This window comes from Emydura macquarii, unplaced genomic scaffold, assembly GCF_026122565.2.
Source record: "Emydura macquarii macquarii isolate MOO-44397 ecotype Brisbane River unplaced genomic scaffold, CSIRO-AGI_Emac_v2 contig_1644, whole genome shotgun sequence".
NCBI classification, from domain to species: domain Eukaryota; kingdom Metazoa; phylum Chordata; order Testudines; family Chelidae; genus Emydura; species Emydura macquarii.
Window position 1 is genome coordinate 5,221,560 of NW_027131781.1, and position 11,667 is coordinate 5,233,226.

Below are 11,667 nucleotides of genomic sequence, written 5' to 3' on the forward strand. Positions count from 1 at the left end.
GTCACAGAGACATGAAGTGACTTCCTCAACCTTATCCAGCAGATCAGTGACAGAGCCAGGAATAGAACCCAGGTCTATTCAGCAGCAAGGGGAAAAAAGTAAAGTATATATGCTCTTAAGACTGCACACTGAAATTCTTGGACCAAAATGATTCAGTATGAAAGGAAAAACATAGCCACATAAAAAGCTTAGTCAGATACCAAATATAGTTCCGGATAAAGATGCTTGCATAGGTCTCCCCAACTCAGGGACATGCACAGTTAGATGGTGATCATTCTAATAAAATTAACTTTGCTTACAAAGTAAAAATCTCCTTTGCAAAAAGATTTGTCTGGTTAAGCTAAATCTTTTCCTGCATCATTGCCTTTGAATAGAGAAGGATTGTTCTGTTTTGTTGTGGGGTTTAAATCAACAGAACACTGTTTTCAACTAGACGTTTCTCCTAGGGTTTTGTGACAGTTGGATGAATTCTGTGTGATTATTCTGTAAAGGTAAATTAAATCTAAATGCTCTGGTAAATCTAAATGCTCTGGTAAATTTCTGGCAGTTTGGAGGAGTCTCCCAGTCAGAACATATGGGCAAGGAAGAGTGACAGGTAAGTCAGAAACAGTAAAAAAGTAATGCAGTGCAGGGGTTTATCTAGATAGGGTGTCCCAGCTTGTGCACGCTACACAAGCTAGAAGATAATATTTACAAGCCTGCAGTACAGGAAATAGATGAATATTTTAGGAATTAAAAATAATGGTATCATCTAAACTAAACAGATTTATTACTTATAGCTTGGTATTGATAAAATAGTTGCTTGTTTTGCTGTAATTGGAAAAGCCTATATTAGAAAAATAGAATAAGCAGCTCTAACAGGCACTTACTTCTATATAAAAGATAATTGATTCAGTACAGGAAGGATGTTGTGAAATCACAAATGTTGGTCTAAAAATGTATTTCTTGTATATGATATTGAGTGATGTGTTTATTTTATAATGTTATGGAGTTTTTGAATCATTGTAACTGGCTTTGATATGGTCACCTGACCAAAAGAAAACTGTATTGATTTTGATTTAGTGCCTGTCCTTAGCTCCATGTTAATTATTAGCCCAAAATAAGAATCAGCTAATTACAAATCTATGACGCCATTATATGCAACCCAAACCACTAGCTGGACCCCAAACAGCCAACTTCCCTATGACAGCACAATCTATTCCCCTACATCAATGCAAGGGTCCAATACCTCAATTATAGAGGGCAATAACCTTCCTGACATCACACATGCTCCACAATTCTCTTGCTGCTTCCTCACAATACTTCTCAGTCAACTCTAACAAAAATCCAAGGAGACACTGCAAGAAACAGTGACTGGGCTCAAGAGCAATATTTTACTGTCAATGTATAGAATTAATACATGCACATTCACAAATTGGTATGTTACAACCATTACTGAATCCATGCATGTATTTATTTATAGAGAGAGAGCTAGCTGAATCACATAAACAAACATACACTTGATGCAAATATATCCTCTGACTGACAGAATGGAGTAAGTGATCTTCTCACAGGTGGCCTTAAAAGCCCTGTTGTGGACTGGCTGGTGTACTTATGCCCCTTGCAGCCTCCTCATCAATATACTATATTAACTTCACAATGTGTTTGGCCTTTTCCATCCCTGAAGCAAGATTAATCCCCCAAATGTGAGTCTCCTGCTTCACTCCACAAGCTGCTGCAAAACAGAAGTAGTCCCCAACGGGCAAAGCCCATGCTGTTCAGAGCATTCTTTCCAGTGTTTTATTTTCACATTAGAAACGCAGGGTTGAAGATTCTTTTAGGCATTGTTTACAATCTTTTAATGTAGAACCGGATACATTTTCCAAAACTAGCTGTGCAGTTCCTCTGTTTAATTAGGAGAAATGCAATGGTTCCAAACCTCTGAGTTCTCTGAGGTGCACTGAAGAATATTTTCTTTACCTTTTTAACTAGCCTAACTCATTCCTTTGATCTTTATCAAGATCCTATTGGTAAATAGCCACAAGTGCTAAATAGGAGTTTGCGGTCATAGTATAATGGGGTCACTAGTGGCTTGAACCAAAGCCCAGTGGAGTCAATGGAAAGATTTCTACTGAGCTTTGGATCAGGTCCTAGATTTGCAGGTGGAAAGAGATACTGCAGAACCACCATAGAAAGTTAGTCAGAAGTAAATTCTTGTTGCTCAGAAGAGTGATCAGTGTACCCGATTGTTCCCAGTACTAAAATCTCTCAAATATGAAAGGACAAAAGAGCATTTCAAGTGCCATTTCCCCTTGGGGAGATGACCCATCCTACATCATCTGATTGCAGCACCTATGCCCTGGCTCGGAAGGCTATGTGAAAGGAATCCACAGGCAAAGGGGCCATGCAAAAGACATCTTGCATTCCCCACCTGCTGCAGAAGAGGTGTTCAGGCTGGCTAGGCTTAGCCTTGATCCAGTGGCCCTAAAATCCCAAATTAGTGATGTAGAGTAGCTGTGGCCACTCTTTCAGCACACATTATCTCATCCCCACCAGTAAAAAAAAAAAAAAAAAAAGTTACTTGGCTAAAGCTGCATGTCTATCGCTGTGCCATATTTCTTTCTCTGAGTGCATAAACTGAGTAGCATTCCAGGGCTTGCAAATCTTAAATATTCATAACTTTAAATTTACCCAGTTTTCTTCAAATTTACTTGATATTTAGTTCTCACTGAGTTCTGCAACACAAGCCATATTTGGAAAAAATTGTTTCAGTAGTTTTCAGGTTGTGAATGTTTATGTCAAGTTCTGAGAAGTGCACACCTTCCAAGCTGCTCATGAGTGTGCAGTGACACTTCAAATGTGCACCATCAACTTTTAAGAAAACAGAAGCATTATCCCTCTGAAGGCTGTCTTCATGCCAGGATTCACCTTCCAAAGACTCAGATTTTTTTTTAAAAAACTATAGCTTTTTATACAAAAGTGCGATTAGATTTTTTTTTATTTGAAAATATATTTATCCTCCTCAAACTCAAACAACTCAAGGGATTTTCCCCAAAGTCTCCCAAAAAATTCACAATCGGGGAGAAAAAGGCATGTAAGAGGTGACCTTTTAGAAAAAATTAAGAGTTTGTGAGATGAAGTTGCAACAAGCAGTTTTGCAACCTTTATTATAATTGACAAAACTGAGCACCCCTATAGGATAGCCTGATTCTGCAGCCAAGAATCTCTGTTACAAATAACTTCAAGATATAAATACTACTCTTTTAAATCAGGGCTGGAATGTGTTTAAAGGGACGCTGTCAAGGAAAGAGCTGAGATTATTACAACTGCAACAACTGAAAATCTAAAAATCTTATGAAGTTTGTTTCTGTTACATATTTTATCCGGTGTTGACAATGCTAGTCTAATGAGTTTCACCTTCTGGCTAACATGCACTAGCAGCACAATGTGCAGGATATGGGTTACAGATGTGGCAGAGAAAATTTGAAATCCAAACCAAAAGAGTTGTCAACAAAGAGACTCCCCTCCCCCCTCCCCCCAGGGAGTAACTCTGATGGCAAGGGTTTTTTGCATTCAGCCCTTTTTTCGCCTTCAGAACTCTGACAGAAGGTTAAATTAATCTTCCACCTACCTTGTACCTGCCCTAAAAGCCCCTGAACCTGCTGATTCTGAATCAGAGTTCTCTTTCCGCAATGACAATACGCTTCTGTCTGAATGAGATGCAACACTCATCAATGATGCTTCTGTTTTATCAGGTGGGGTTTTGAAGTGGACATTTTGCAGTGCAGAAACTAGTAGTGATGAAGACATACGCTTTGAGAGTGTGGTATGTGCTTGTGTTGGTGTTGCGTCTGAATACAGCTGAGGATTTCCAATGGACAAAGAATAATCCTGGCTCCTTCTATTATGGCACTTTTCCAACTGGTACTTTTAATCTATATCTGTCTGTGGTTTTATAATATTCTAGACCCATTCATGTTTAGCACAAGAAAGTTGGTAAAAGATCCTTCTTATGAAGAGAGATTATATGCATAATATAAAGTTATTCAGAGCACAGAGAACAGACTGAAGTGACACTCCAGCCTCACCAGAGCCTCTTGTAGAATGCACATTTAACACACTCCGTTACACCCAGGTATGGGATTATAGGTTCCCCTTTGCTATGTATTGTGTGTGGCCATTTACACTAGAACAAACTGGGTGTAAAATGCTAGCACTCTGATTTGATAAGTGTTTACATGCACAATTTCCTGTGGTGTAAATAACCAAACAAGGTACAAGTGAACCTGGTTCTAAAGTCTTATAATTTTTTATTAATTATTTGCAATGAATTTGGAAATGCAGAGCTACACATGAAAAAATACCCTCTTTCCAAATGCTCTCTTACAAACCCAATTTAACTAAATGAATATGAACTAAATAACAAGGTCCCTCACCAAAGGCTCTTAGCAAACTAAGAAATCATGGAAGAAGAGGAAAGATCCTCCCATGGATCAGTAACCAGCTAAAAGATAGGAAACAAAGGGTAGGAATAAATGGCCAATTTTCACAATGGAGAGAGGTAAATAGCAAGGTCTCCCAGGGATCTGTACTGGGATTTCTGCTATTCAACATATTCATAAATGATTTGGAAAATGGGGTATATAGTGAGGTGGCAAAATTTGCAGATGATACAAAATTATTCATGATCGTTAAGTCCAAAGCTGCGAAGAGTTACAAAGAAATCTCACAAACCTGGGTGACTGGGCAACACAATGGCACTTTGGAAAAAATAATCCCATCTATATGTACAAAATGATGGGGTCTAAATTAGCTGTTACCGCTCAGGAAATCTTGGCGTCATCCTAGATAGCTCACTGAAACCATCTGCACAATGAGCAGCAGCAGTCAAAAAAGTTAATGGTAGGAAACATGAGGAAAGGGATAGATAATATAATGACACTAGATAAATTGATAGTACGCCCACACCTTGAATACGGCATGCAGTTTTGGTTACCGCATCTCAAAAAAGAAAGATTGGAATTGGAAAAGTGCAGAGAAGGGCAACAAAAATGAGTAGAGGTATGGAACAATTTCCATATGAAAGAGATTCAAAAGATTGGGACTGTTCAACTTAGAAGAGAGACTGGCTGAGGGAGGATATGATAGAGGTCTATAAAATCATGACTGGTGTGGAGAAAGTAAACAAGGAAGTGTTATTTACACCATCACATAACACAAAAACTAGTGGTTACTCAATTAAATTAATAGGAAGCAGGTTTAAAACAAACAAAAGGAAGTACTTCTTCACACAACACACAGTTAACCTGTGGAACTCATTGCCAGGGAATGTTGTGAAGGCCAAAAGTATAATTAGGTTAAAAAAAGAATTAGATAAGTTCATGGATGATAAGACCATCAATGGCTATTAGCCAAGGAGGTCAGGGATGCAACCTGACATTCCACGTGTGCCTAAACCTCCAAGTGCCAGAACCTGGGACTGGAGGACAGAAGATGAATCACTTAAAAATGCCATTCTATTAATTTCCTCTGAAGCATCTAACACTAGCCCCTGTCAGAGACAGGATACTGGGCTAGATAGACAATCTGTCTGACCCAGTATGGTTGTTCTTATGTAATTTGAATGAAATCATTTTGGGGGGTTTGTTTCAAGCAGTTAATCAAAACTGATTCACCATCAAAAGTTGGTCCATGAACTACCACCCCTTCTGTCAAATATACGCACAGCTTTTTATTCAGTCTAAACAATGCTTTTAAAAACAAAAAAAATCTAGGCACAGATTTTGTCTTCATGTTTGTGTTTTAAAGAAATTGGTGAATATGGATTAATTGCATCTTACTGAAAGACACTGAAAGAACAAGATTAGCATCCCTGCCACAGAATGGCCTCTTTGTTATATTTTATGGAAAAATAATAAACAGGTTTTCACCAAAAAACTCATAGAAAAATATTGTATGTAAAAAAAGATTAGGAGCTGGATTCTGTTTTACAGTAATGCCCTTTTATATATCACTGCCAATATAAAGAGCCCTCTCATAGGTTTATACACAATTTAAGAGATAAAAAGGATCTTATGAGACTCAGGCCCATTATATTTAAACCTTTTTTGGTATATAGGAAAACTGGTATCTTACGTACTAGGGCCCAATTTTCAACCATCCTCCATTAATGCACCTAAAAAGTTTACTATTGCATGTGCAAAAAATTGTGTGTGTGTGTGTGTGTGTGTGTGTAAAGTGTTTAATTAGGCACAAAGCCACTCACTTTGCACACTCAGATGCAATGTTCTAAGGGCATCCCAGTTACTTCCACATACGAAAATTTAGTCCTTAAAGACAATTCTGAGATTTAGTCTCCAGATTGTCATCAGTGTATTTACTTTTTGTTACCTTTAGGATTTTTATGGGGTGTCGGCAGTTCTGCTTACCAGACTGAAGGAGCCTGGGACAAGGATGGCAAAGGACCAAGTATCTGGGATGCTTTTACTCACAAGAAAGGGAAAGTGTTTATGAATGAAACGGCAGATTCATCATGTGAAGGCTACTACAAAGTTAAGGTATGATTAAAACAAAGGAAATATCCATAATATAGAAAAAATACTGAATTAATTAATCACAACTGAATTAACTGCAAAGATGACAGATGCTGCTTTTGAAGTCTGAAGCTAGATTCCTACACCACGCTGTTAAACTCAGGACTGTTTACTATAACAGTAAGCGTCCACTCTTCAAGGGGTCAAGGATGATTTTTAAAAATTGCCGCCCCAGTGAAAAGAAAAACACACAGCAAGAGGGATTCCAAATGATTGTTCTATGCTGAGCTAGCCTTGCAGGGACTGGAATTCAGGTGAAATTGCTATTACTCCATTACTTAGCAGGGCTGACTAAACTTGAAAGTCTAGGAGTAAGTGGAGGGTTCAGATGTAATGTCATAGGAAAATAAATAATCAAAACCTTACTGACTCACAATGGGAAATTCTAGAGAGATTTCGAGACCTCATTGATTTTCCTCATGCAAGTAAAGGTTTGCAGGATCAGGTCCACTGTTTCTAAAGAAAAAAAATTTTGTTGCAAGAAATCAGATTAAAAGTTTACACATTTATTCATTTCTGTTGTGTGTTGACTTTTTTCCAGGTCACCTAGCTTGGGAAAATGAAAATGGTCTCTAGTCAGTTTCACTATCTGGCTGTCCTACACCAGCACAAAACTGCAGCTCAGAAATTGCAGAGGAATGTTTAAGTCCAAACACATGCATTTTTTCACTGGAATTTAAGATGAACTGACAAGCTGTTAAAATGCTGTCAGGTCATGCATGCTCTTCTACAGTAAATCCCAATCTACAGGAGGATATCTTCTGCTCCTGGGATTCCCCATGGCTGCAGGACTACAGGCTATGCATTGGTCTCCCTTCCCCTATGACCAGAAATGACTGCCACAAGGACTTGTGGATCTGTGACCTCAGCGGTCCTTTCCAGCCCCCAAGCAGAGCAGTGCCATGGCTGCCTCCAGAACCTTTGGGGTAGTCTCTCCAGACTGTGTTCTCATTTCTTCAGTGATTGATGATCCTTGATGTGTCCCCCACGGTCCTGTCCTGAATTCAGCCCCTCCTCAGGGGGCACAATCTAGGCCTAACGCAGCAGCAGAATATGCCAATTACCTAAAACTGATAGCCACATACATCTGAAATGCAGCTCATCCATCAGGTACATGTGAATACCAGAGTCATGAGCCTGTTGTCCCTCCTACAGCAAAGAACATTCTTAACACTGAGAGGACTGTGAAAAATACAGGTCTCTGCACAGTTTAAAATGAAATTAACTGGGGCCTTCTAGACACTGCCAGCAAAAAGAGAAACAAATGCAAAAAATTAGCTCTACCCCTGGGAGTCTTGAAGCTGCTTACTGGGAGGGGAACTAAATTAGCTGGTCAATTTCCCATGTGTCTATTCCTCAGATACCACAGTGATGAGAATAATATAAACACCTAGATAGACCTTTTCCCTCACAACCTCACACAGCTCTGGGGTTATTTCCAATCTAAGGCTAGATTAACTCCTGTGTCATAAAGGAGAAGGAACTGGTTTCTCTCTATATTTTAGGTAATTATATAGTCCAAGTTACCATAATCTCTGAGCATCTCACAATCTGTAATGTACTCATTTTCACCCACACCCTTGTGAGGTAGGATAGTGCAGAGAGAGAGTGAGCAAGGCCAGATTTTTAAAGGGATTTAGAAACCTAGTGGGATTTTCCAACCCATCAATAGGTTTTAGGGGCCGAGATGCTTTTGAAAAGCCCTAAGTGATTTACCCAACATCAAACAGGAAGTCTGTGGCAGAGCAAAGAACTGAACCCAGGTCTCCTGAGTTCCAGGCTCATGCCCCTAACAACTGGACCATTCTTTCCCTCTCTTGCTAAATAGAAATATTGCATCTAAAACAACTCCCAACAATTATGAAATTGTAATATGTACCATATAACTCCCATTTATAACTTTATGGAAAATTATGAGGCTCTAGATGCTATTTATACTAAATATTCAACTATTCCTCTAACATTTGAGCTTCCCCCACCCATCTTTTTACGTAATTCACATTATTTTATGTAATGCACATTATATTATGTAATGCCAGTTATATTAATATATGTACTCTCTAGTATTCACAGCCCTGATTTTTAAAGAACCTAAGAATCTCAGCTCTGCCTCCAACTTCATGCCTAAAAAAAATTGCAGGCACATTTTATAGCATTAAGATGTATGCCCATGTTGCATATCTGAGCATATGTATGGTTAGAAGAATCAGAGTCCAGTAAGTTGCTGGTTTTCATTGTGGAGCTGGTTCCAGTTTGAGATAACATGTGAATGCTGGTAATACTGCTTTCTGAATTCAGCTGCTGGATGCTTTTTAACAGCAGCCCTGCAGCTAGTAAATTACTTTTCTTGTTCTGGTGGCTGGACCTTCGCTTTTCTATTGGCGGTTTAATGAAGGCTGTTGACTGAAAAGGCAAGCAGTACTTTGGTCTCCCTTTGCAAATTTTTGGTTTGCCTGCCATTTTGCTCTGGAGAAAAGTGACGAGCAATTCCAGTCAAGAGTTGGGGCTGAGCAATCAGGGTGCCTGTCTGATTAGCGATTTACTTGCCCCAGATTTTACTCAACAGTCTGAGATGCAGTGAAGGTGTCTGCAGTTCAATTTATCTCAGGCAGCCAGTAGGGTAATGGGCCCTGCTCTTTTTTTCCCCACTACAAAAACCTATAGGAAAATGTATCAAAGGAAAAATTGACTGTACTATTTCTTATTTAGAGGTAAAAGTCTTTTTGAAGGTCTTTTTATTGCCTGCTAATGGGAAGTTCATGTGAATTGTACAAATAGAAGCGCAAAATGTTATGGGCAGGAACTAGGGCACTTAGTAAGGAAAATCAAAATGTTAGAAAATAGCTCTAGAGTTAAAAATCTAGTGATCAGGATTTTGGAAAGTAGTAATTTAACTGTTTGCAGTCAGGATGTACTAGAGTCTAATCTGGAAACAAAGTTCAGTCAGTCTCTACAATCTCATATTTGAAATCTTTATATTAAATTCCTATACCAGCGGATAGTGAAACAGGCCCTGCCCTTTATTACAGATATGTTGAACCATTTTGGTATTTTTCTACCATTAGAAAGAGAGATTAGATTCAATCTAAATGGAACCATTAGAAAAAGTATTTTAAAATAAGAACACTATATGCAAGTTTCCTGAAAGTTTGTGCATCAAGTAGATAAAAAGGTCAGAAATTTGACTTGACGAGTTTACCACAAATGTCCGTGTAGCAGATCTGAGAGTCAAGTGTGAGTTGCAGAATATGACAATCCTAGAAAGTTCAGAGAGATTCCAAATTAACAGCACCTTGTGTACAAAACTGGGAGACTAGCAGCATGGGTGATTTATTTGCAAATGACCCTGTATAAAATCCTTATATTCAAGAGTTCCAGCATGAATTTGTTCTAGCAAAAAGTTAATATGTTTGGGACCAAATTTTTCAGTCTAATTTTGCAGACAAACTCCAGGCAGTAATCATAAATATGGGTGTCCTCAAATCCCATTTGTGCCCATGCAAATCAAGAAGTTGGATACCCAACTATTTCACTGCATTGCAAATAGCTGTTTAGACATGAAAAAAATGTAGAAGCAGTATGTATGAAAGAGGAGGTGACATGAGCAGAGGTCCAGGGCTGAACGTTGACTCCTTTGCAGCAATTACACAAACACTGAAAGTAACAGCCCCACTTTAGCCTACACTTACATCTCATGGGCATGGGTTCCGGCCTGGACAGAGCCTAAGGTACATGAACCAGGATTGGTTGCTCTTATCCAGAACCCTCACTATTTTATTTATTTATTTATTTAGTTTGAAAGACAGGGTCAGTTAAAAATATTTTAAAATGATGCTAGGCACACTTTGTAAGAAAACGTATTCCTTCACAATCCATTTTCTTTCCCTGCTTGATTCCGCCACAAAGTCAATGAATTCTGGATTTAACATCACATTCACAATTTCCATGGCAATAGACTGAGGTAAAATACATAATCTTAAAACTTCTTTGTACTTTAACAAACTCATTCCCTACCAGCTTCTGCAAACAGTCATTTTTTAAAAGGAGAAACAAAAAATAACTGGCGGAACTTACTGTTTTTGTGCAACCCTCTCTTCTTTCATATTTCAACTCAGAAGTCTTTTGTTAAAATTGCTTTAATTTGCAGATTAATGATCTAAAGAGTTAGTCTATGGGGATTAGTGAGTAATATTTTAATTGGATTTTCTTTTTGCAGGACGATATTCAGTTACTGAAGGAGTTGAAAGTTAATCACTACCTGCTTTCTATTTCATGGCCTCGAATTATGCCCACTGGTATTATAAGTAAGCATAACCATTTAACTATAAACCTAAAAGCACATATAGGCAAAACAACTTTGCTACATTTGAGAATACCTTAACCATGATGTGGTATATTTGTTACATATTACTGTTAAATAGATATCCACTTCTCTATCAGGGTCCTTACAGTGTCACCCATTTCCATGGCACAGAGGTGCCTATACACCTGTGTATATATACACCAGTGTAATACATATAAAGAGCTTACATCATTTACAAAAACATTTTCCAATGATTAACATCGAAATAATGTAAAAACAATTAATTCTCTTCAACATTTGTTTCCACAGAAGAACAGGTGAATGAAAAGGGAATAAAATTCTATAATGATACAATTAATAGTCTTTTGGAGAACAAGATTATCCCCATTGTGACCCTCTACTACTGGGATCTTCCACAGGTCTGAGAATATTTCAATTTATGTTATCTAAGCTAGTATTTCTGGTAGGTAACTTCTTTGTAAATATAAACACCATCTGGATCATTTTAAGAAAACATTTTAAAAATTCCAGCATGCTTTCAAGTTATCAGTAATTGCTCTCAGCTATCACTGTACATACTTAAGCGCTGTTGCAGTCCCATTGAGTCATTGAATAATGCCTCATTCAAACTCCTTATTCAGTTTCACTAAATCACATTAAGTGCACATCTGTCTAGCTAATGGAGATATGGATAATGGCATATTGAATGTTAAGATTCATATCTATTAATTCTTGTAATTATTACATATACAGGTGCTCCAAGAAAAGTATGGTGGATGGCAGAATATAAGC